This window comes from Solanum lycopersicum, chromosome 3 (assembly GCF_036512215.1).
Source record: "Solanum lycopersicum chromosome 3, SLM_r2.1".
NCBI lineage: Eukaryota > Viridiplantae > Streptophyta > Magnoliopsida > Solanales > Solanaceae > Solanum > Solanum lycopersicum.
Genome location: NC_090802.1, coordinates 7243806 through 7269425, shown reverse-complemented (window position 1 = coordinate 7269425; position 25620 = coordinate 7243806). Strand labels below are relative to the sequence as shown.

At 36.2% G+C, this 25620-nt stretch overlaps 2 long non-coding RNA genes across 2 annotated transcripts; both read left to right on the top strand.

The window, feature by feature from the left end:
- The first annotated feature begins 409 nt into the window (after positions 1–409).
- Positions 410–1559, top strand: LOC138347731 (uncharacterized). Its single transcript, XR_011220270.1, has 2 exons — positions 410–480; positions 1306–1559. It is a non-coding gene; the product is annotated as an uncharacterized lncRNA (long non-coding RNA).
- A 6334-nt stretch (positions 1560–7893) lies between these two features.
- LOC138347730 (uncharacterized) lies at positions 7894–9213 on the top strand. The gene is made up of 2 exons (XR_011220269.1): positions 7894–8134; positions 8960–9213. It is a non-coding gene; the product is annotated as an uncharacterized lncRNA (long non-coding RNA).
- The last annotated feature ends 16407 nt before the right edge of the window (positions 9214–25620 follow it).

Below are 25620 nucleotides of genomic sequence, written 5' to 3'. Positions count from 1 at the left end.
AAGATTAGGTGAATATGATTGGAAAATTAAAATCAAGTCATTATAGGAAGAAACTTAGGTGGTAAAATGGTTGATAACCAACATTAGGTTCTGGACGTGTTGTTAGTTGGCCATTGGTTTCGTAACCAGTGGCTTTCATCTTTGAATATTATAATAATTTGTTATCACATTATAGAATATATATTAATTATATTGAGATAGATAATTAAATATTAGGTGTATTGAGTTACTTGAATCTCATTAAGGTGATGTTAATGGAAGGAATTAAGATCTATCCTTAGGTTGAAATTTTGGGAAATTGATTATATAATTAGGTGAGTTTTTGGGTCTAAGCTAAACATAGACTAATCTGAGTGTTTATAGACTCGTTAACTTACAAATTGTGCACATATATACTTGATAGATTGAAAAGGTTCGGAGGCAATAAGGAAAGGAAAGGCATTGGAGAAGTAGTTACTTGACTTCAATTCTTCGGTGGAGGTAGGTTATGGTTTTTATAATATACGTAGTAAACTCTTAATAGCGAATGATATGTATGGGTAGTATTGTAAACCCTTCTATATGCTTAAGTGTATGCTTGCATGAATGTGATTATGTAATTGTGATAAAATAAGCATGATGAAGCTATTGAATCCTAAATCTTGAGAAACCCTAATCTACTTTGTTAATGATGATGCCTTAGTGTAAAAGAAGGCTTGATGAACGAAAGTAGTGAGATTAGGGGATCGGGTGCCACGTTTCTGTACCAGGATAGTATATGAGGATCGGAGTGTCACATTCCGACACCAGGATAGTATATGGATCGGGTGCCACGTTCTGGTACCAGGATAGTATATGAGGATCGGAGTGTCACATTCTGACACCAGGATAGTATATGGATCGGGTGCCACGTTCCGGTACCAGGATAGAATATGGATCGGGTGTCACGTTCCGACACCAGGATAGAATAAGGATCGGAGTGTCACGTTCCGACACCAGGATAGTATATGAGGAGCAAAGTTTCACGTACCGACACGAGAGGAATAAAGATAATGAATCTTGAAAGATGTTAATATACTCAATCTAATGAACCTAATTCCCAAATGAGTATGATGAGGAGGCGTGAGTCCTCATTGATGTGCTTGGTGTTGTAACCAAGGGTTATGGTAATTGTAAATGCTGCATGCTAAGGATATTAGTTGATTTTATGATGTTATCTGATATATACTGTTTTCTATTTTAAGTTGGCCGATGATACCTACTCAATACTTGTGTTTGTACTGACCCCTACTTGTATTTGTTTTCTTTGTAAATTGTCAAGTGCAGCAAACGTACCGTCTCTTCAACTCAACCGCAACTCTAGCCAGTCTTCATTACTCCGGATATCAGGGTGAGCTAATGCTTCTAGCTTGGACTGGATCCTCCTCTTCATGTCTTGATGCCTTGAAGTTCCGGCATAGACTAGCTGTTTATGTATTTTAGCTTCTTAGATACTCTTAGATTTAGTAATTTGAAGTAGATGTTCTTGTGATGATGACTTCCAGATTTTGGTGATAATAATAGTTGTTGAGTTTTTAGAAGTTATTGAATTGGTTTTTATTAATGAGTTTAAAGCTTCCGCATTACTTTCTGTTGATATTATATTGAAATGTTAAGGTTTAGATTGGTTGGTTCGCTCACATAGGAGGGTAAGTGTGGGTGCCAGTCGCGGCCCGATTTGGGTCGTGACAAACTTGGTATCAGAGCATTAGGTTCGTTGGTCTCATCACACAAGAACGAGTCTAGTAGAGTCTTAAGGAACGATAGAGGGACACCTTTACTTTTCTTTGAGAGGCTATAAGACTTTAGGAAAATTCCATTCTTTCTTTCTTTCGTGCTATTACTTGGGTCCAATTGGTATCTAGGTGATACAAATTGGTATCTGACCATCTTCACTCTATTTCGCAGATGGTTAGAACTAGAGCAACAACCGCACCAACACCAGCACCGGCGGGACAGGGTGCGTCTGAACCAGCCACTGGGGCTGTAGCTCGAGGAAGAGTAGCGGCAAGAGGCCGTGGTAGAGGTCGTGGGAGGACGTCCTCTAGAGGAAGAGGACGAGCACCTAGCCCATCTGATACTAGGGCGGTGACTCCTCCACCGACTGTGGAAGTAATAAGAGAAGGGGAGGATGGGGAAAATGAACAAGTACAGAATGAGGAATTACCACCCCAACCTACCCCAGAGATGATCAATGAGGTTCTTGCTTATCTTAGCGGGTTATTTGATCAAGGCCAAGCGCCTCCAGTGTTTTCTGCACCAGCACCTCAGGTTCCGGAGGTACAACATGCGGCTACTGTGGCTCCCCGCATGGATGCCTCATTGGAAATAGGCACATTTCCTCATCAGACTACAGGGCCTATAATGACAAATGATCAGCATGAAATTTTCAGTAAGTTCTTAAAATTGAAACCTCCAGTCTTCAAGGGTGCTGAATCTGAGGATGCTTATGATTTCTGGTTGACTGTGACGAGCTACTACACAAGATGGGCATAGTAGAACGGTTTGGTGTGGAGTTTGTGACTTATCAGTTTTAAGGGAACGCCAAAATGTGGTGGCGGTCACTTGTTGAGTGTCAACCAACAGAGGCGCCACCTATGACTTGGGCATCATTCTCTATCTTGTTTATGGAGAAGTATATTCCCCGGACTTTGAGGGATAGGAAAAGAGATAAGTTCTTGAGCCTAGAGCAAGGTAGGATGTCGGTTACTGCATATGAGGCTAAGTTTCGTGCATTATCCAGGTATGCCACCCAACTTTGTTTTAGTCCACAAGAGCGGATTCGCCGCTTTGTGAAGGGGTTGAGATCAGAATTGCGGATTTCAGCCTTGCAGGTAGCGGCTACGGCAAAATCTTTTCAAGAAGTGGTAGACTTCGTGATAGAGGTAGAGGGAGTGAAGCCAGATGACTTCACTATGGTAACGACATCAAAGAGGTTTCGAAAGGGAAGTGAGTTTAATGGTTCTTACTCTAGAGGACAGGGTTCAGGAGGTTACTCAGTCTGACCAATTCAGTCCTCACTACAGATTGTAGTTGGGGGTCCATCTCAGACCGGTCAACACTTCTCTGAGAGACCTATGCTTGAATCCAGAGAGTGTTATGGATGTGGGGAGACTGGACACATCAAGAGGTATTGTCCAAAACAGAGTTACAGACCTCCAAATGTTAGAGGTAGAGGTGGTTATGGAAGAGGCCGTCATTCTGGAGGACGCAGTGGTCGAGGTAATGGTGGTCACCAAAACGGACGGGGTGATGGGAAAACTGGAGAAACTACATCACAACATGGTAGGGGCAACAGACAGACAGGTGAGAGGGCCCATTGTTATGCTTTCCCTGGGAGATCTGAAGCAGAGACATCTGATGCTGTCATCACAGGTAATCTTTTGGTTTGTGATTGTATGGCTTCTGTATTATTTGACCCTGGCTCTACATTTTCATATGTATCTTCCACATTTTCTAATGGTCTTAATTTACATTGTGAATTGCTTGACATGCCTATTCGGGTTTCTACTCCGGTGGGTGAGTCTGTGATAGTTGAAAAAGTGTATAGGTCTTGTTTGGTGACTTTTGTGGGGAGCAACACTTATGTAGACTTGGTTATCTTAGAAATGGTTTATTTTGATGTAATTCTGGGTATGACTTGGCTTTCTCCGAATTTTGTGATCTTGGATTGTAATACTAAAACTGTGACGTTAGCCAAGCCTGGGACAGATCCGTTAGTGTAGGAGGGTGACTACACTTCCAATCCGGTTCGTATCATCTCCTTTCTTCGTGCTAAGAAAATGGTTAGTAAGGGTTGTTTAGCGTTCTTGGCACATCTCAGGGATGATACTACCCAAGTACCTCCAATTGAGTCGGTTTCGGTAGTCCGCAAGTTTCTGGATGTGTTCCCTGCAGATCTTCCTGGTATGCCATCAGATAGGGATATTGACTTCTGCATTGATCTTGAACTGGGTACTCGCCCCATTTCTATACCCCCTTATAGAATGGCTCCCGCGGAGTTAAGAGAGTTAAAGACCCAACTGCAAGAGTTGCTGAGCAAAGGCTTCATTAGACCAAGTGCATCCACTTGGGGTGCTCCTGTTTTGTTTGTGAAGAAGAAGGATGGAAGCTTTCGGATGTGCATAGACTATAGACAGTTGAACAAGGTAACTATTAAGAACAAGTATCCCATTCCTCGCATTGATGACTTGTTCGATCAGTTACAAGGTGCTTGTGTCTTCTCTAAGATTGACTTGAGATCCGATTATCATCAATTGAAAATACGAGCAATGGATGTGCCAAAGACTGCTTTTCGGACCAGGTATGGACATTACAAATTTGTAGTAATGTCTTTTGGTCTTACGAATGCCCCTGCTGCTTTCATGAGCTTGATGAACGGGATTTTTAAGCCATATTTGGATCTCTTTGTGATTGTATTTATTGATGATATACTGATATACTCAAAGAGCAAGAAAGAACATGAGGAGCATTTGAGAATGGTACTGGAAATGTTAAGGGAGAAGAAGCTCTATGCCAAATTCTCCAAGTGTGAGTTTTGGCTAGATTCAGTGTCCTTCTTGGGGCACGTGGTGTCTAAGGACGGCGTGATGGTGGATCCTTCTAAGATTGAGACAGTGAAGAATTGGGTAAGACCTACTAATGTGTCAGAAATAAGGAACTTTGTCGGTTTAGCTAGCTACTATAATCGATTTGTCAAGGGATTCTCTTCCATTGCTTCCCAATTGACGAACTTGACTAAACATAATGTTCCATTCGTATGGTCGAACGAGTGCGAAGAAAGCTTTCAGAAACTCAAGACCTTGTTGACTACTGCGCCAATCCTTACCCTGCCAGTAGAGGGTAAGAACTTCATTGTTTATTGTGATGCATCCTATTCTGGCTTGGGTGTAGTACTAATGCAAGAGAAGAATGTAATTGCTTATGCTTCAAGGCAATTAAAGGTGCATGAACGTAATTATCCGACCCATGATTTGGAATTGGCTGCGGTAGTGTTTGCCTTAAAGCAATGGAGACACTATCTATATGGAGTTAAGTGTGAAGTATACACGGATCATCGTAGCCTACAGTATGTCTTTACTAAAAAAGATTTGAATTTAAGACAGAGGAGATGGATGTAACTACTGAAGGACTACGATATCACTATTTTGTATCATCCGGGAAAGGCTAATGTTGTGGCAGACGCCTTAAGTAGAAAGGCAGGGAGCATGGGAAGTCTAGCTCCCTTGCAAGTTTCTAGATGTCCATTGGCTAGAGAGGTTCAGACTCTGGCCAACGACTTTATGAGGTTAGAAGTAAATGAGAAAGGAGGATTGTTGGCTTGTGTGGAGGCGAGATCTTCTTTTCTTGACCAGATTAAGGGAAAGTAGTTTAATGATGAGAAATTGACCCGGATCCGAGATAAAGTGTTGCGAAGAGAGGCTAAAGAAGAAACAATCGATGAGGAAGGTGTTTTGAGAATCAAGAGAAGGGTATGTGTGCCCCGCGTTGATGATTTGATCAACACTATTCTGACAGAGGCTCATAGTTCAAGGTACTCTATACATCCTGGTGCAACCAAGATGTACCGTGACCTAAAGCAACACTTTTGGTGGAGTAGAATGAAGCGTGACATGGTGAAGTTTGTTGCCAAATGTCCGAATTGTCAGCAAGTAAAGTATGAACACCAGAGGCCTGGAGGAACACTTCAAAGAATGCCCATTCCTGAATGGAAGTGGGAGAGAATTGCAATGGATTTCGTGGTTGATCTTCAAAAGACAATGGGTAAGTATGACTCTATTTGGGTGATTGTTGATAGGTTAACTAAGTCTGCTCATTTCATTCCGGTCAAGGTGACTTACAACGCAGAGAAGTTAGCTAAAATCTATATCTCAAAAATTGTTCGGTTGCATGGGGTTCCACTCTCCATCATATCAGATAGAGGTACGCAGTTTACTTCTAAGTTTTGGAAAACATTGCATGCGGAATTGGGTACTAGGTTGGACCTTAGTACTGCGTTCCATCCTCAGACCGATGGTCAGTCTGAGCAAACGATTCAAGTGTTGGAGGATATGCTTCGTGCATGCGTGATAGAATTTGGTGGTCATTGGGATAGCTTCTTACCCTTAGCAGAGTTCTCCTACAACAATAGCTATCACTCAAGCATTGATATGGCCCCATTCGAGGCATTATATGGGAGAAGATGTAGGTCTCCCATTGGGTGGTTTGATGTATTTGAGGTTAGACCTTGGGGTACTGACCTTCTGAGAGAATTGTTAGATAAAGTGAAATCTATTCAAGAAAAGCTGTTAGCGGCGCAAAGTAGGCAAAAGGAATATGCAGATCGAAAGGTTAGAGACTTGGAGTTCATGGAGGGTGAACAAGTCTTGCTGAAGGTTTCACCCATGAAAGGGGTATGAAGTTTGGTAAAAGGGGTAAATTAAGCCCAAGGTATATTGGTCCCTTTGAAGTACTTAAGCGAGTAGGAGAGGTGTCTTATGAGTTAGCCTTGCCTCCAGGGCTGTCCGGAGTGCATCCGGTGTTTCATGTGTCTATGTTGAAAAGATACCATGGGGATGGAAACTACATTATCCGTTGTGATTCAGTTTTGCTTGATGAGAATTTGTCCTATGAGGAGGAACCTGTTGCTATTCTAGATAGAGAAGTTCGCAAGTTGAGGTCAAGGGAGATTGCATCCATCAAAGTTCAATGGAAGAATCGACCTGTTGAAGAAGCCAATTAGGAGAAAGAGGCTGACATGCAAGAAAGATACCCACACCTGTTTACAGATTCAGGTACTCCTTTCCGCCCTTGTTTTTCTTCTTCTGATCGTTCGAGGATGAACGATGGGTAAATTGGTATCTATTGTAACGATCATTTTCGATCGTATTGAGCACTAGAACTTTTATGTCAGAAAATACTTTCCGATTGATTTAAATAGGTGTTTTGGACTATTCATAATTATAACTATGAAATTAATGGGGTAGTTTTATTAATTTATTTAGTTAGTGGTTAAGAAAATAATATTAAAATTAATAGGGGTCACTTTTATCACTTTAATAATTGATTATATAAAAACTAGGGTTAAAAAAATAATCATAATCTGAAAAACAAAGAAGAAGGAAGAATCAGACGTGACAATAAAGAATTTTTATCTGCGGCGTCATTGAAAGAACAAATACAAGTAATATTATATCTATTAATGAATATGAAAAAAATGTCTTATGATTATTATAATTATGTTATTGTAATTAGGAGATGAGAAATGTAAAAGAATGAGTTTCATTGGAAAGTAACGATTCAAACCTTCTGTGGTTTGTTCGCAACTCACTTGTGGTGTCTTTTTACTATTAAATTATTATCAAATTTTGTGTTATAAATTATACTTAGAATATGGGAGAAACAAATTAGAGTTATTACTTAATTCTTTTGTTGAATTTCCTTTTAAGTTTGATGGATAATATTGAGTAATAATGGTCAAAGTTTTGGATGGGAAATTAATAGATAATGATGACTATTTGAGGAATGATAATTGGCAGCATATGATAGATTTAAAGGTTAGGATATATGGGTGTTCATGCTCTTGGTGGTAACGTGATTGCACTTAGTTAATTATATTATATTATAGCATTATGATTATGCTTATTGCTATATAATCAAGATTAGGTGAATATGATTGGAAAATTAAAATCAAGTCATTATAGGAAGAAACTTAGGTGGTAAAATGGTTGATAACCAACATTAGGTTCTGGACGTGTTGTTAGTTGGCCACTGGTTTCGTAACCAGTGGCTTTCATCTTTGAATATTATAATAATTTGTTATCACATTATAGAATATATATTAATTATATTGAGATAGATAATTAAATATTAGGTGTATTGAGTTACTTGAATCTCATTAAGGTGATGTTAATGGAAGGAATTAAGATCTATCCTTAGGTTGAAATTTTGGGAAATTGATTATATAATTAGGTGAGTTTTTGGGTCTAAGCTAAACATAGACTAATCTGAGTGTTTATAGACTCGTTAACTTACAAATTGTGCATATATATACTTGATAGATTGGAAAGGTTCGGAGGCAATAAGGAAAGGAAAGGCATTGGAGAAGTAGTTACTTGACTTCAATTCTTCGGTGGAGGTAGGTTATGATTTTTATACTATACGTAGTAAACTCTTAATAGCGAATGATATGTATGGGTAGCATTGTAAACCCTTCTATATGCTTAATTGTATTCTTGCATGAATGTGATTATGTAATTGTGATAAAATAAGCATGATGAAGCTATTGAATCCTAAATCTTGAGAAACCCTAATCTACTTTGTTAATGATGATGCCTTAGTGTAAAAGAAGGCTTGATGAACGAAAGTAGTGAGATTAGGGGATCGGGTGCCACGTTCCGGTACCAGGATAGTATATGAGGATCGGAGTGTCACGTTCCGACACCAGGATAGTATATGGATCGGGTGTCACGTTCCGGTACCAGGATAGTATATGAGGATCGGAGTGTCACGTTCCGACACTAGGATAGTATATGGATCGGGTGCCACGTTCCGGTACCAGGATAGAATATGGATCGGGTGTCACGTTCCGACACCAGGATAGAATAAGGATCGGAGTGTCACGTTCCGACACCAGGATAGTATATGAAGAGCGGAGTTTCACGTACCGACACGAGAGGAATAAAGATAATGAATCTTGAAAGATGTTAATATACTCAATCTAATGAACCTAATTCCCAAATGAGTATGATGAGGAGGCGTGAGTCCTCATTGATGTGCTTGGTGTTGTAACCAAGGGTTATGGTAATTGTAAATGCTGCATGCTAAGGATATTAGTTGATTTTATGATGTTATCTGATATATACTGTTTTCTATTTTAAGTTGGCCGATGATACCTACTCAATACTTGTGTTTGTACTGACCCCTACTTGTATTTGTTTTCTTTGTAAATTGTCAAGTGCAGCAAACGTACCGTCTCTTCAACTCAACCGCAACTCTAGCCAGTCTTCATTACTCCGGATATCAGGGTGAGCTAATGCTTCTAGCTTGGACTGGATCCTCCTCTTCATGTCTTGATGCCTTGAAGTTCCGGCATAGACTAGCTGTTTATGTATTTTAGCTTCTTAGATACTCTTAGATTTAGTAATTTGAAGTAGATGTTCTTGTGATGATGACTTCCAGATTTTGGTGATAATAATAGTTGTTGAGTTTTTAGAAGTTATTGAATTGGTTTTTATTAATGAGTTTAAAGCTTCCGCATTACTTTCTGTTGATATTATATTGAAATGTTAAGGTTTAGATTGGTTGGTTCGCTCACATAGGAGGGTAAGTGTAGGTGCCAGTCACGGCCCGATTTGGGTCGTGATATCATATGTACGATTAGTATTAGAAGAATTTATTTGAGAAACACCAATACTAAATGATGGATCCTAATCCATATGTATCAACAAAAAACACGAAAAAGTCAACAATGGAGAATAAAATTTCTACTTATTCCGAACTTAGAAGTTGATAAATTTGAGAGAGACTCTTGAAAATCAAAATGAATTAAAAATTTGTAATTGCAAAAAAAATGGAGAAAATTTAGGAACTAAATTGAAAAGTGAAATGGATAGTGGAAAATGTGAGTGTTGGCTGAAAAAAAGGAATGAAATCTTTATGTATCCTGAAGATTTTCTTTGAAGTAGGATAAGTGGAAATTAAGGATTTAAGGTAAGTAAATGAGTGTATATATTTTTGCTCCCTATTTAATATCATTAAAATAGTCTTCTATCTATCCATAATTGGAGAAAAAAAGTTTCACATGTCATCACACAAAACTCTCTATTTTTTAGATTTAAAACTAAAATTTTAAAATAATTTTGAACTACATTAGTTTTTAAATTTTAAAATATCATTAGTTATTTAAAAGGATTTAATTTTTTTTAGAAGATTACCACATTTAATATAATTTTTTTCTATTCTTATTTAAAAAAACGGATTCTACGTATAGTTTAAAAAAATTGGACTCTTATTTTTATTTTCTGATTAGAATATTTTATTTTTATCTTATGTTTATGCGATTATAAGTAGGCAAATGGGGTAATGTGTGTAATTTAAAAATTGCCGATTGACCAAGAAAATCTGCTATTTGCCAAAAAAAAAAAATTGCACAAATGTAGAATAGGTCAATTAATTGATTAACAAATATATAGTTTTAAACAAAGTAAATAAAAATATCTATTGATAATGGTTCATCAATATTATCTAATTTTTTTTATATGTTAGCATGTTAGAATTTCATTTTAATTTTTGAATTTGAGTAAAATGACATGTTTTTTTTAAAAATTAAATGAAAATATCTATTGATAATGGTTCATAAATATTATCTAATTTTTTATATGTTCGTATGTTATAATTTCATTTTAATTTTTGAATTTGAGTAAAGCGACATGTTTTTTAATATTAGAGAATAATTATTTATTTAAATAACTAATCCGATAAAAATTAAGTAATATGAAATATTTTGAAAACTACTAATTTGTATTGCATTTTTATATGAGAAGTGTACCACGAATCATTCAATTAGTGAATAATAAATGATTAAGGATAATAAATGATATCATTGATTTCAAAATTTTGAATTAGAATTTATTTGAGATGAATTATCATATATATTTTTTCACGTTATATTCATAATAGCATATTGATGGTGTTTATGATGTTTAAAGTTTATTTAATTAGTATTATAAAAATATTAATTATTTATATAAAATTAGATTATATTTTTAAAATTATATCCTAATATTATCTATCACTATTATGATATATTTATTACTAAAGAAAATAAATCTAAAACTTATTTAAAAATTACTAAATAAATTTAAGTATTCATAAAATAAAAGAACAGACTTATAGTAAATCAATGGAATAGAGGATAATTTGTTTTTTTCTTCTTTCAATTTTTTTCACTGCAAATAATTTCTTTTTATGTTGTGTAATATTAATTTGATTATAGTATTATTTTTTTTATATTGATCACTGATGCTTTCTCATTTATAAAATTATATTTGATTAAATTAGAATAGTTTTATTTTGCAAGATTGAACAAGAGAGCGGAGTGTTAAAAAGGTTTCAACATGCTTTGCAAGTTACATTTATATTTTAGCTAAATGTAGAATCAATTTTATTTGAATACTAGATTGCAGATTGATCTATGAATTTAAAATTTAATTAACTAAAATAAATATTAATTCAACACACGCTACATATGTTTATTAATTTTTATTGTACTGAAAGAAGAAAAAGTTGTTAGAATGATATTTTGTGTCTTTGAAGAACATATCTTTATAGCACATAGATTAAGGTAAATTTTTGTTAGAATTAAGTGTATCTATAAAGTCAAAACATTATATATGATCGATCTCAAACTTGCACCTTTTATTATTCAATAATAATTTGTATTAATTATCTTTAAGTTATGCAAGAGTAATCCATTTATTGTAGATATAATGAAGCACATTTGCAAATGTATATAAGTTATTTAAAGTAAATAGGTTCAGTTAAAAAATAATCTTCTAACATATTTGATAATAATCAGCAACAAAAAAAAAAAATAACAGTGTATGCAAGAATAATACATTTATTGTAAATAGAAAAGATTTGGAAATTTCTTAATGTTCTGATACTAAATAAGTGAAATTAATTAGAAGATAGAAAAGAGTCATTATAAGTGTATCAACATTAATAAAACAATTTAAATTTTAAATTGAGATAAGTAGCTATTAAATTTCCTTAATACTATTTACTCTTCTGTATATAACATTTCTATTTGTTTTTTAACTTTTCTTTCAAAAAAATATAAGCATAATAATATTTTAAAAAAATGTTATATTTTCCATTCAAAATTAGCGGTAATATGTGAAAAATTGTATACACTAATAGTACTATAAACTTAATATTATTAAGATTAATATGAATTTCAGATTTTTTTTTAAAAAAAATATTCCATTATATAATACTATTCTTAAGAATTTTATAATCATTTGATATTTGAAATTGTGTAGACTTACTAATTGAGATTTACGTTTTGTACTACCCATTCAATAAAGAATTATTTTATTTACCATGAATTTTTCTTTACAAAAGTTTAAATTTTGAGAAATATAATTAAAAATAAATAAATTTGGTAAAAAAATGATCTCATTTCTATAATTTCATCTTTTATTCTCATCCATCCCTTTCTTTAATATTTTAAATCAACAAACAACTAATATACAAAAGGAGAAAAGGTATACTAAAGCATTTTTAGATAAAGCATATATTAATATAGAAAATCATACAAAATACATACTTGTAGCATTACTGAAACAAACTAAAACAAAGCATAAAATAAAGCATATTGCGAAATTCTAAAATAATATTAATTTGAAATGATAATAACTTGGGGTGATATCACTTATGAAGTTCCACGTGCATTTTTCAATGATGAAGCCTCATTTTCCAACTTCTCCAAACGATAATTCTCCATAGCATCTAGGCGATTGTTGAGTTGATTCACCTTATTTCATGCTTGATCTGCATCTAGGCGAGTTTTTTCACTTAATTGTGAATCGGGATTCAAAAAACGTTCAATGACTGCTTCACTTGTTGGGTGAAAAAAGGAGAAAGGGTGGTTTGATGGTGAAAATAGTACTATTCCAATATCAACATCACAGAAATCAACAAGTTCGTTTGCCATTCTGTATAGACTCGAGCGACGGTTGAAAAATGTTACATCGCTAACACGTTGATTTTCTATTTTTGAAATTGGAAATGTTTGTCTCACTCTTGTCTTCTTGCTATCCATTGCTAAAATTTTAAAGAACAAGAATAAAATAAAAGTTTATCTAAGGACGTTTTTTTTTTTGCTTGGAAAAGAAGAAGAAGAAATGACACTTGTGAGAAATAGAATACAGAGGCACTATATATATATATACATCAAAAACTTCTATACAATAAATTTATCATCAAATCGTGTGATTGAAAATAGTCAAAGAAATCTGACATTTTAAGCTAAAAAGGTAAATATTTTAAAATATATTATAACATTGCCATCTGTGGTTAGATATTATAAAGATAATTAAAAAGAATACCAATTATGCACAATTTTCTTTAAAAATTTATAGTCAAAGTCAAAGTCAAAATCAAAATCAAATATAATTTATATAAAAATTTGAATAGATATGTTTCAATGAATTAAGATAATAAAAAATTCAAACTTTTCATGTTCACTAATGTTAATCAAATAAAAAATTTTAACTTTAAATTTAATTTGAATAGGTAAATATTTATGTACTTACTAAGTTTAGCACACTTTATTGACTTTTGTAAAGTGACTAGTTTTCATTCTTCTTGCCTTATTTTTAGACATCCAAGTATGAAGTTCAACAGTTCTTCCTCTAATATTTATAGTTCATTCTTTTTCATTTCATCATTTTGTTGTGTTTGTATAACCTTGTTGTTCTCCACTTTTCTTACCATATTTGTTGAGTAGTTGTCTTCTTTAAGAGAATTTCTTTCTTCAACACTCATTATGAATCAACTAATATTTTCACTATACTTTTTTCATTATTAGGATGTGTCATATCAGGATCTATTGCATAAATGAATTATATACATTACAACTATATTGGGTACAGTTGTAATTTTGATACATTTTTCCTTAATAGTGTTTTCGTTCAATTTAATAGTTTGTTATGATTTGCTTGTTGATGTATATGATTATCATATACATTTATATAATTCATGTGAATTATACATATATGTAATTGAGATATGTAAATAAAATTCATGTATCATATACATTAAAATTTATGTATTATTGTAATGACCCGGAAGGTCATTTTTGAAAATTCTTGAATATTTGCTTAACTTGAGTTAATTAATCGATAGTTTATGGGCTAAAGTGATAATTTATTTAAGACCTATACTCTTTAGCCTATATTTAATTAAATATGTGGGTAAAACCTATCACTTTTAGTACTTAAATAATTCAAAAAAAAAGGAGGCGAAGGGTTTCTCTACACTTACGGCTGCGAACTGCTTAAGGTAAGTTTCGTTTTCTTTAGTTTCTTATTTTCTGCACATACATGTGCATACATATCAATATTATATATTAAATTATATATGTGTGTGTGTGTGTGTGTGTGTGTGTGTGTGTGTGTGTGTGTGTGTGTGTATAACAATGAAAGCAGATTGCATGTTAAAAAAGAAAAAAGAAAAAGTCACGTGAACAGTAAAGAAAAAAAATCATTTGGATCAATGATTGGTTCATGATGAGCCAATCATTAGTGGGTCAATGATTGGTTCATAATGAGCCAATCATTAGTGGGTTGAAAGGGGGAAAAAATATAGTGCAGAATACGTTAATGGCATCATTATGCGTAAATTTCAGAATATTAGTTATTATATTACGGTTCAAGTTTTGATATATTGTTATGTAATTTAAATATTAGATGAATAAGATTTTGTGAGTACCATTTAAATTATGACGTTGGAAAAATTTGGGATGCAATCCTATATTTAAAACTTGAAAACTATGATAGTGAAAATTTTAATTAACATCAAGAATTATAAACTTGATTATAAATTTGGGGTGTATTTTTAGTTCAAGGTTAAACACATAAAAGGTGAGCGTTATTAGTTCTGAAACCTTATTGTGAATATATACTTGAATAGATTCCATTGGTTCAGAAGCTCAACGGAAAGGGAAGGCTCAAGTCCAAGAGTAATTATTCGATTGGCTAAGGCAAGTGGATTTCTAAAATCTTGTTAAGCGTACTAAATTCGTGTATTTCCTTGTGTGATGTTGAGAATGATCTGGAGACTTGTTGCTTATTTGTTGGTGTTGTATTCCTTGTTGCAAATTGTGCTTTGATATCAAAATGGCTATCTCCTCATTGTTATTTTAGTATGTAATTCAAACTGCATTTGAAACATGGTTGTGATAAGAGTTATGTGATAAGAGGATGTACCATTTCGAGGGTCGTATCGCGCGCCGCGATGGATATTATATTTCGAGGGACGTATCGCGCGCCGCAATGGTTACTATTATCGAGGGTCGTGTCGTGCGCCGCGACAGATGCATGGACATATATGTCCCCCATGGGTCCCGTACTGAGAGACAGCGGGTGTGTATCGTTAAGAAAGACATGCATCACGATATTTGACATTGCATCTCATGGCATTGCACATTTTTATTATTGATGAACTTGAACATGTGTTTTGCTGATCTTGCGATTGTTTCTCTGTGAAGCTTGTGACTGTTGAATGTTGAGTTGTTATTGAGAAGGTGTAAACTGATAGAGTGTGGTTATTGAGTGGTGTGTTTGGTAAACTATTAGGCTGTAGCGTTGAGGCTTAGATAGGGCGTAAAAAGTACCCGTATTTTGTTCCCTTAACTTGTGTTTAGAGGTTTGCTTGTTGGGTACTGCGTGGTTTGGTACTCACCCCTTGCTTCTACAAATTTTTTTGTAGGTTACGAGCTCAGATTTTTGTGATACCTTCCATTCTCTTCGTTTCCGAGGCATCTTGTAGAGGTTTGTGAGGTAGCTGCTTGTCATCTCAGCGAACTTTCCTACTCCAGTTTATGACTTTGTTTTTACTCGAAAGACAAATTCATTTTAGACTTCTATTTTGTTCCAATTCTAATATTTACATTAGAGGCTTGTGCACGTGATAACCTAGTTTTGGGGATTGGATTAATATGACTTGGTTTCATAATAGGAATTGTTGTTGGATTGTCATTTACTTCCGCACTTTGTTAGATATTGGATTTTAGGCTGACTTGTCTTGGTGGGATAAGACGAGTGTCATCACACTCATTTTTTGGGTCGTGACAAAATGGTATCAGAGCCCTAGGTTTATAGGTCTTACGTGTACACAAGCCGAGTCTACGTAGAGTCTCAAGGATCTGTACGGAGACGTCTGTACTCATCTCTGAGAGGCTATAAAGATTACTAGGTTACTTCCTTTTGTTCACTCTTTCTCTTCGTGCGTAGTTACCTTCGTTAGTACTGAGTTGTTGTATACTCTTTTGACAGATGACGAGGACTAGAAATAATGTTAGTGGTGGTAGAGGGGAGGCACTTCCCGAGGCAGTTGTTGAGGCCCCAGCTAGAGGTAGGGGTAGATCTCGAGCTAGAGGTCGTTATAGTAGTACGACAGTAACCAGAGGTCGTGGACGTGGAGCAGCACCAGTGAGAGGTCGTGCTAGAGAGGTCTCTACAGAACCTCAAATTGATGGCAGAGAGGACCAGGTTTCTCCAGATCCTGTAGTCACACTTTTGTTTCAGGATACACTATTGAGGGTGTTAAGTGTGCTAGAGGGCTATTCTCAGGGTGGTGGGGCGACTACCACACCACATGACTCTCGTACTAGAGGGGGCTCAGACCCAAGAGTAGCAACAAGCTCCAGTTGTTCAGGATGCGGTGGGGCAACTACCAGTAGATCCCACGGTTCAGAATGATGTTGCAACAGCAGTTGGGGGTCAAGTTGCATCGATGGTTGTTCTGACAGAGGATGAGCAGCGTAGGTATGAGAGATTTCGAAAGATGGACCCAACTCAGTTTCAGGGTGGGAAAAGCGAGGACGCTCATGAGTTTCTAACTACCTGCCGAGAGTTACTGGAGGTGGTTGGATTAGCTGAGTCACATGGGGTTCCATATGCTACACTCCAGCTTCGTGGACCAGCGACAGACTGGTGGAGGACTTATTCGGGGTGTTTTCCAGTTGGATCTCCTCCAGTGACTTGGGAGCAGTTTGCTAGTGCATTCCAAGATCATTTTATCCCATGGAGCGTGAGAGAGGAGAGTCGCTTGAGGTGTGAGATTCTGAGACAGGATGGTTTATCGGTTACAGAGTATGAGGCGCATTTTTGCCAGTTGTCTAGGCATGCATTGGCCATTATTCCAAATGAGACAGAGAGGATCCGCAGATTTGTGAGGGGATTGACTTTCTCTATTAGGTCAGCTGTGTTTCGGACATCTAGGGAGGGGACTTCTTTCCAGTCCATTGTGAGCGCCGCCAAAGAGGTGGAATTGATGGAGAGAGAGGAGTTTGGGGACCCTAAAAGAGCTCGTATATCAGGTCAGTTTCAGGGTGCCTCATCTGGAGGTAGGGGATCACAGAGAGTGAGTGGTTCTTTCAGCAGCGGGGACCTATTCATGCATCTATGCCGACATTTGAGGCTGGCCAGACATCTAGGGGTTCTTATGGCCCGGGTCAGGGCTCGTACGGTTCACAGCAGCGACCTACAGGGCGAGGCAATTATAGTGGGTTTTCGGGGTCCACACAGCAGTTTCCAGGTCAGAAATTTTGTTTTACTTATGGAGATCCCGATCATCTAATGCGGCAGTGTACTTCTCAAAGGGGTCGTGGTGGGCCTCGACCTAATTCTTCATTCCAGACTAGACCACCAGCACCACAGGGTAGAGGTCGTGGCAGAGTTCAGTCAGGTAGAGGTACCACCCAGGATGGAGGTGGACGAGGAGGCCACTGCTATGCTTTCCCCGGGAGACCTGAGGCAGAGACCTCCGATGCTGTTATTACAGGTATCATCTCAGTATGCCATCGACCTGCGTCTCTGTTGTTTGATCCAGTTTCTACATTCTCTTATGTGTCTACGTATTTTGCTGCTAAATTTGAATTGATATGTGATAGCATGACTGTAACTATTCATGTTTCTACACCCGTGGGTAAGCCCTTAGTGGTGGATCGAGTATATCGATCCTGTCTTATTTCATTGGCTGGGTATGACACTTGGGTAGACTTAATCATTCTGGGGATGGTAGAATTTGATGTTATCTTGGGTATGGATTGGCTTTCTCCTTATCATGTTGTCCTTGATTGTAATGCTAAGACTGTGACTTTAGCAATGCCTGGTATTCCGAGGGTTGAGTGGAAGAGTGCTAGTGGTTCTTATCCTAGCAAGGTCATCTCTTTTATCCGTGCTCAGAAATTGGTGGAGAGGGGGTGTTTGTCTTACTCAGCGTTTATTCGGGATACTAGTGTTGAACCACCTTCCATGGACTTTGTTCCTGTGGTTCAGGAGTTTCTCGATGTATTTCCTTCAGATCTTCCAGGTGTTCCTCCTGATAGGGATATCGATTTTGCTATTGATTTGGAGCCGAGCACTAAGCCTATTTCTATACCTCCATATCGTATGGGCCCATCAGAGTTGAAAGAATTGAAGGATCAGTTGCAAGATTTATTGAGTAAGGGTTTTATTCGCCCTAGTTTATCACCTTGGGGTGCCCCTATATTATTTGTGAAGAAGAAGGATGGGACTATGAGAATGTGTATTGATTACAGATAGTTGAACAAGGTAACAGTGAAGAATAAGTATCCTCTTCCGCGTATTGATGACTTATTTGATCAGTTACAGGGAGCATCATTGTTCTCTAAGATTGATTTGAGGTCTGGGTATCATCAGTTGAAGATTAGGGCATCAGATATCCCTAAGACAACTTTTCGAACTCGGTATGGGCATTATGAGTTCCTAGTGATGTCCTTCGGATTGACTAATGCCCCTGCAGCATTCATGGAGTTGATGAATAGGGTGTTTCTACCATACCTTGATTCTTTTGTGATTGTTTTCATCGATGACATCTTGGTTTACTCCAAGACTAAGGAGGACCATGTCCGACACTTGAGAATTGTACTTCAGAGGTTGAGAGAAGAGAAGTTGTATGCAAAGTTCTCAAAGTGTGAGTTTTGGCTTACTTCTGTGGCATTCTTAGGACATGTGGTGTCTAAGGAGGGTATTAGAGTAGATTCGGCCAAGATTGAGGCAGTTTGAGGCTGGACGCAACCTACTTCACCTACTGAGATTAGGAGTTTTGTGGGATTAGCAGGCTATTATCGACGGTTTGTTCAGAGTTTCTCTACTATTGCAGCTCCATTGACTAGATTGACTCGACATGATGTGAGTTTTCAGTGGTGTGAGGAGAGCTTTCAAAAGCTCAAGACTTTGTTAACTTCTGCTCCTGTGTTGACTCTACCTGAGGAGGGTGTAGACTTTACTGTGTATTGTGATGCTTCAGGAGTTGGTTTGGGTGGTGTGTTGATGCAGAAGGGGAAAGTGATTGCTTATGCTTCTAGGCAGTTGAAATCCCATGAGAAGAACTACCTTACTCATGATTTGGAGTTGGTGGCTGTGGTATTTGTACTTAAGTTATGGCGTCATTATTTGTATGGAGTGCATTGTGAGATCTTCACTGATCATCGGAGTCTTCAGTATATCTTTAGCCAGAGGGATTTGAACTTGAGGCAACGAAGATGGCTTGAGTTGCTGAAGGACTATGATGTGACCATTCAGTATCATCTGGGGAAGGCCAATGTTGTGGCCGATGCTTTGAGTAGAAAGACTCATAGCATGGGGAGTCTTGCATATCTTAGTGTTGAGGAGAGACCATTGGCTAGAGATGTTCAATTGTTAGCTAACAGTCTTGTCCGATTACAGATCTCAGAGGAGAGTGATGGGATGATTGCTTTTATTCAGGCTCGATCTTCTTTAGTCGAGCAGATTTGTGCACACTAGTTTGATGATGAAAAATTATGTCTCATTCGAGACAAAGTATTGAGAGGGGAATCTAAGGAGGCTGTCCTTGATTCTAATGGTGTCTTGAGGATCGGAGGCAGGATTTGTGTGCCCAAGACAGGTGGGCGATTTGATTAGATTGATCCTTGAGGAGGCCCATTGTTCTCGATATTCTATCCATCCGGGAGCGGCGAAAATGTATCATGATCTGAGTCAGCATTACTGGTGGTGTGAGATGAAGAGAGATATTACAGACTTTGTTTTGAGGTGTTTGACTTGCCAGCAGGTCAAGTGTGAGCACCAGCGGCCTGGGGGTGTATCTCAAAGGATGCCTATTCCTACTTGGAAGTGGGAGCGGATTACTATGGACTTTGTTGTGGGTTTGCCTACCACAGTGGGTGGTTATGACTCTATTTGGGTTGTTGTTGATAGGCTGACCAAGTCTGCCCACTTCATCCCGGTTCGGGTGAAGTATACGGCAGAAAAGTTAGCCGAGCTATATATCAGTCAGATTGTGCGACTACATGGAGTTTCGATTTCTATCATATCAGATCGGGGTTCATTATTTACTTCTCTTTTCTGGAAGGCATTACAACATGGTATGGGTACTCAGTTAGATATGAGTACGGCATTTCACCCTCAAACAGATGGTCAATCTGAGCGGACCATTCAGGTATTGGAAGATATGCTTCGAGCGTGTGTGATCGATTTTGGTGCTAGATGGGATCACATTTACCATTAACGGAGTTTGCTTATAATAACAGTTATCACTCTAGTATCCAGATGGCCCCATTTGAGGCGTTGTATGGAAGGCGATGTAGGTCTCCGATTGGTTGGTTTGATTCGGCGGAGATGGACTCTTTGGATACAGACTTGTTGAGAGATGCTATGGAGCAAGTCCGTATGATTCAGTATAGATTATTGACAGCTCAGAGTCGACAGAAGAGTTATGCAGACCAGAGAGTTAGAGCCTTGGTGTTTATGGAGGGTGATCATGTTTGGCTCCGAGTATCACCCATGAAGGGTGTGATGAGGTTCGGAAAGAAGGGCAAGCTTAGTCCTAGATTCATTGGCCCTTTTGAGATTTTAAGCCGAGTGGGAGAGGTGGCCTATAAGTTGGCCTTGCCACCTAGTTTGTCAGTAGTACATCCTGTTTTTCATGTCTCTATGCTTCGGAAGTATATTCCGGACGAATCTCATGTGCTTTCACTTGACTCTGTGGAGTTGGGTCCAGACTTGGCATTTGAGGAGGAGCCTATAGCTATTTTGGATAGGCAAATTCGAAAGCTTAGGACCAAAGAGATTGCTTTAGTGAAGGTGCAATGGAAGCACCGATCAATGGGAGAGGAAAACTTGGGAGACTGAGTCTGACATGCGTGCCAGATATCCTCAACTTTTTGAAGCTTCAGGTAATTACTTTTACTCTATGTTCGAGGACGAACATGTTTCTTAGTGGTGGATAATGTAATGACCCGGAAGGTCATTTTTGGAAATTCTTGAATATTTGCTTAACTTGAGTTAATTAATCGATAGTTTATGGGCTAAAGTGATAATTTATTTAAGACCCTATACTCTTTAGCCTATATTTAATTAAATATGTGGGTAAAACCTATCACTTTTAGTAAAAAGATTTGGTAAAAAGATGATCTCACTTCTATAATTTTCATCTTTTATTCTCGTCCAACCCTTTCTTTAATATTTTAAATCAACAAACAACTAATATACAAAAGGAGAAAAGGTATACTAAAGCATTTTTTAGAAAAAAACATATATTAATATAGAAAATCATAACAAAATACATACTTGTAGCATTACTGAAACAAACTAAAACAAAACATAAAATAAAGCATATTGCGAAATTCTAAAATAATATTAATTTGAAATGATAATAACTTGGGGTGACATCACTTATGAAGTTCCACGTGCATTTTTCAATGATGAAGCCTCATTTTCCAACTTCTCCAAACGATAATTCATTTTAGAGACGGTGGTTCTTAACCATGCTTCAAATGTTGGTATTTCATTTGCATTTAATTGATCAATCGATTTCCACTTACTTCTTTCGCCATTTTCTTCCGTTTGGCTAAGTTGAAGTAGAGTTTGAGCATGTTCAATTTCTTCTATTTGCTCAATCCTTTTCTCCATAGCATCTAGGCGATTGTTGAGTTGATTCACCTTATTTCGTGCTTGCTCCGCATCTAGGCGAGTTTTCTCACTTAGTTGTGAATCGGGATTGAAAAAACGTTCAATGACTGCTTCACTTGTTGGGTGAAAAAAGGAGAAAGGGTGGTTTGATGGTGAAAATAGTACTATTCCAATATCAACATCACAGAAATCAACAAGTTCGTTTGCCATTCTGTATAGACTAGAGCGACGGTTGAAAAATGTTACATCGCTAACACGTTGATTTTCTATTTTTGAAATTGGAAATGTTTGTCTCACTCTTGTCTTCTTGCTATCCATTGCTAAAATTTTAAAGAACAAGAATAAAATAAAAGTTTATCTAAGGACTTTTTTTTTTGCTTGAAAAAGAAGAAGAAGAAATGACACTTGTGAGAAATAGAATACAGAGGCACTATATATACATCAAAAACTTCTATACAATAAATTTATCACCAAAACGTGTGATTGAAAATAGTCAAAGAAATCTGGCATTTTAAGCTAAAAAGGTAAATATTTTAAAACACATTATAACATTGCCAATTGTGGTTAGATATTATAAAGATAATTAAAAAGAATACCAATTATGCACAATTTTTTTAAAAAAATTTATAGTCAAAGTCAAAGTCAAAATCAAATATAATTTATATAAAAATTTGAATAGATATGTTTCAATGAATTAAGACAATAAAAAAATTCAAACTTTTCATGTTCACTAATGTTAATCAAATACAAAATTTTAACTTTAGTTAAATACTGAAAAAAAGCATTATAAGTGAACTAACTATAGTAAAAATCTAAATTTAATTTGAATAGGTAAATATTTAATGTACTTACTAACTTTAGCACACTTTATTGACTTTTGTAAAGTGACTAGTTTTCATTCTTCTTGCCTTATTTTTAGACATCCTAGTAAGAAGTTCGACAGTTCTTCCTCTAATATTTATCGTTCATTCTTTTTCATTTCATCATTTTGTTGTTCTCCACTTTTCTTACCATATTTGTTGAGTAGTTGTCTTCTTAAGAGAATTTCTTTCTTCAACACTCATTATGAATCAAATAATATTTTCACCATACTTTTTACATTATTAGGATGTGTCATATCAGGATCTATTGCATAAATGAATCACGATAACATTTATGAAAGTTCCTAGATAGTGTAAAATAAATCTTATACAATAACAATAAAAAATCTATGTGAAAAAAGATTTCACAAGCAAATATTATTGTGAAAATTAAGGAAGAGTGTTCTTTAAGAAAAAATATAATAATTTATTATTCCCCGAGCTTCGGGTTCAATTAAAGTGGTAGCTAATAGATCAACTGGCACCCAAGAAGCATTGTTGGCCCCAAACGAATCCTTGGCCTGACTTAACTCTTAGCGGAAGACTTACTCATGATAAAATACTTTATAAAGCAAATTGAACGGCTCAGTAGATAACTTAGAATGTATTAAATAACATTCAACTTAGCCAAAGTGGCAACTCAAGATTCAACATAAGACAGTAACAAGATAGTGACAAATGAACTAACTAATTGTCTATGAAGTCTCCAACAACTGATATGGATGTTGGAACAAGACCTACGACATCGTAATGAACTAAAATACTGAAAAACAATAAAAGGGGATCCTCTGGAGGCAAAGAGGCTCACCATTAACAAACTCTGAAGCTCAATTAGAATCAACCATGCGCTGGATGGTGATTCTGGTTACTTGTATCTGCATCATAACACGATGCTGGCCAAAAGACATCGATACATCAAATATACAAGCATGTGAGGGGAATCATAAAACAATACATAAACTGAAAAGAGAAGTGAAAGAACAAACACGGCCTCAACTCAACTTAATTGAACTGTACTAATTTCAATATAAAGCAATGTTCTATAGAGAAAAACTTTTAAAACAGGTATAACAACTCTGTGCATTTAGAAATACAATAGTAACTATGTATGTATGCAAAGATACATTATAAACTATAGAGTGTATATATAATACAATTTACTTTTGTGTATATAAGAATACATAATACTTCTGTGGGAATTTCTCTGGTCGATAACCATCACTTAAAAGATATTGTGATGATACAATATTTTTTCTCACACTATCAGGATCGTCTCATACCTTACCGAAGGGTATAGAACCTAACTACTAATTGGATCCACTAGTATATGCTAAAAAACACTAAGAGATCTTCTAAAAAGTATGAGTCTTTTTTACCTATAATGGTTACATAGTTTATGGGGGCTGGAATTTTCTGAACTCTCTACTTATCGATGCTCAATACTACTCCCAAAATATAATAGTACCTCATATGTTTAAAAACATAACTCTTTCTGTGGTTTGAGATAATTGCTCAAAACTTAGCTTAAAGGCTCTCTTGGAAATCAAAGTTTCCTCTCTTGCTTAAAAATGAAAGCATTTACATCCTTACTAAAAACTAGCTCAAAGGCTCTATTAAAAATCAAAGTTTCCTTTATTGATTAAATGTGAAAAAATTTACTCTTTTTTCGGAATATGTAGTCCTGATATACTTTTTTGAAGAAATGAACTTTAATACTTACTCTTTACTCAACTAAAAACTCAAGTCTTAAAACAAAGTTAAAACATTTGTAAAAGTCTTTTGAAAAGTCCGTAAGAACTCTTTGGACTTGTGTCACGACCCGAGTGTACACCCTAGACATGACTAGCACTCAAGAACCATTTAATGATCCCCAAGTAAACCTGTTAGGACGGGAAATAAGCAGGTGTAAATGCGAAAGCTAGCAAAGCAAATCTCGAAAGACCACGAGTAAGAAGACAACGAGATATATACCAAAAGACACAAAGATTTAACGTGGTTCAGTCAGTCAACCTACATCCACAAAGGAGATGAGCAATCCACTATAAATATGAGAGTACAAAATACAGAGGGAAACAACCTCAACCAATTCACTCAGAATACATGGGAGGTTCACACAAGTGATAACGTATCAAGCTTGTGACCCATAAATTCTCCCCCTAACCAAAACTCTCAAAGCCCTTAAGACTACATTGTGAATGTTGATTAAGTTAGAAGGAATATTCCTTTATTTATAGAGTCCTAAACCTTTTCCTACCAGAAAAAGGATTAGTCAATCCAAAACCTTTTCCTAAAAGGAAAACCTATTTATGGAGAGAAATCATGACAAATAAAACACAACAAATCTCCCTCTTAGCCTGAATTTCTGACAAAATAAATTTGTCCACCTTCTTCATTAATCTTTAACAACTTGATTCTCCTCTCCATAATCTACTTTGCAAAATTTATGTCTCAACATAGAGAACCTCTCTGAAACAATTTCTCCAACAAAATCTTCATTACTGTCAAAAAGATTTCGGCTAGAACTACACCCGTCAAGATGAACACCTCTTTCTAACCTGATTCAATAATCGATTATCGAACCACTGAACCTGACTTCATCATTGAACCTGGCTCTGATACCACTTGTTAGGACCGTAAATAAGCATGTGTAAATGCGGAAGCTAGCAAAGCAAACCTCGAAAGCCCACGAGTAAGAAGACAACGAGAAATATACCAAAAGACTCAAAGATTTAACGTGGTTCGGTCAGTCGACCTACGTCCACAAAGGAGATGAGCAATCCACTATAAATATGAGAGTACAAAATACAGAGGGAAACAACCTCAACCAATTTACTCGGAATACATGGGAGGTTCACACAAGTGATAACGTATGAAGCTTGTGAACCATAAATTCTCCCCCTAACCAAAACTCTCAAAGCCCTTAAGACTACATTGTGAATGCTGATTAAGTTAGAAGGAATATTCCTCTATTTATAGAGTCCTAAACCTTTCCCTACCAGAAAAAGGATTAGTCAATCCAAAACATTTTCCTAAAAGGAAAACCTATTTATGGTAAGAAA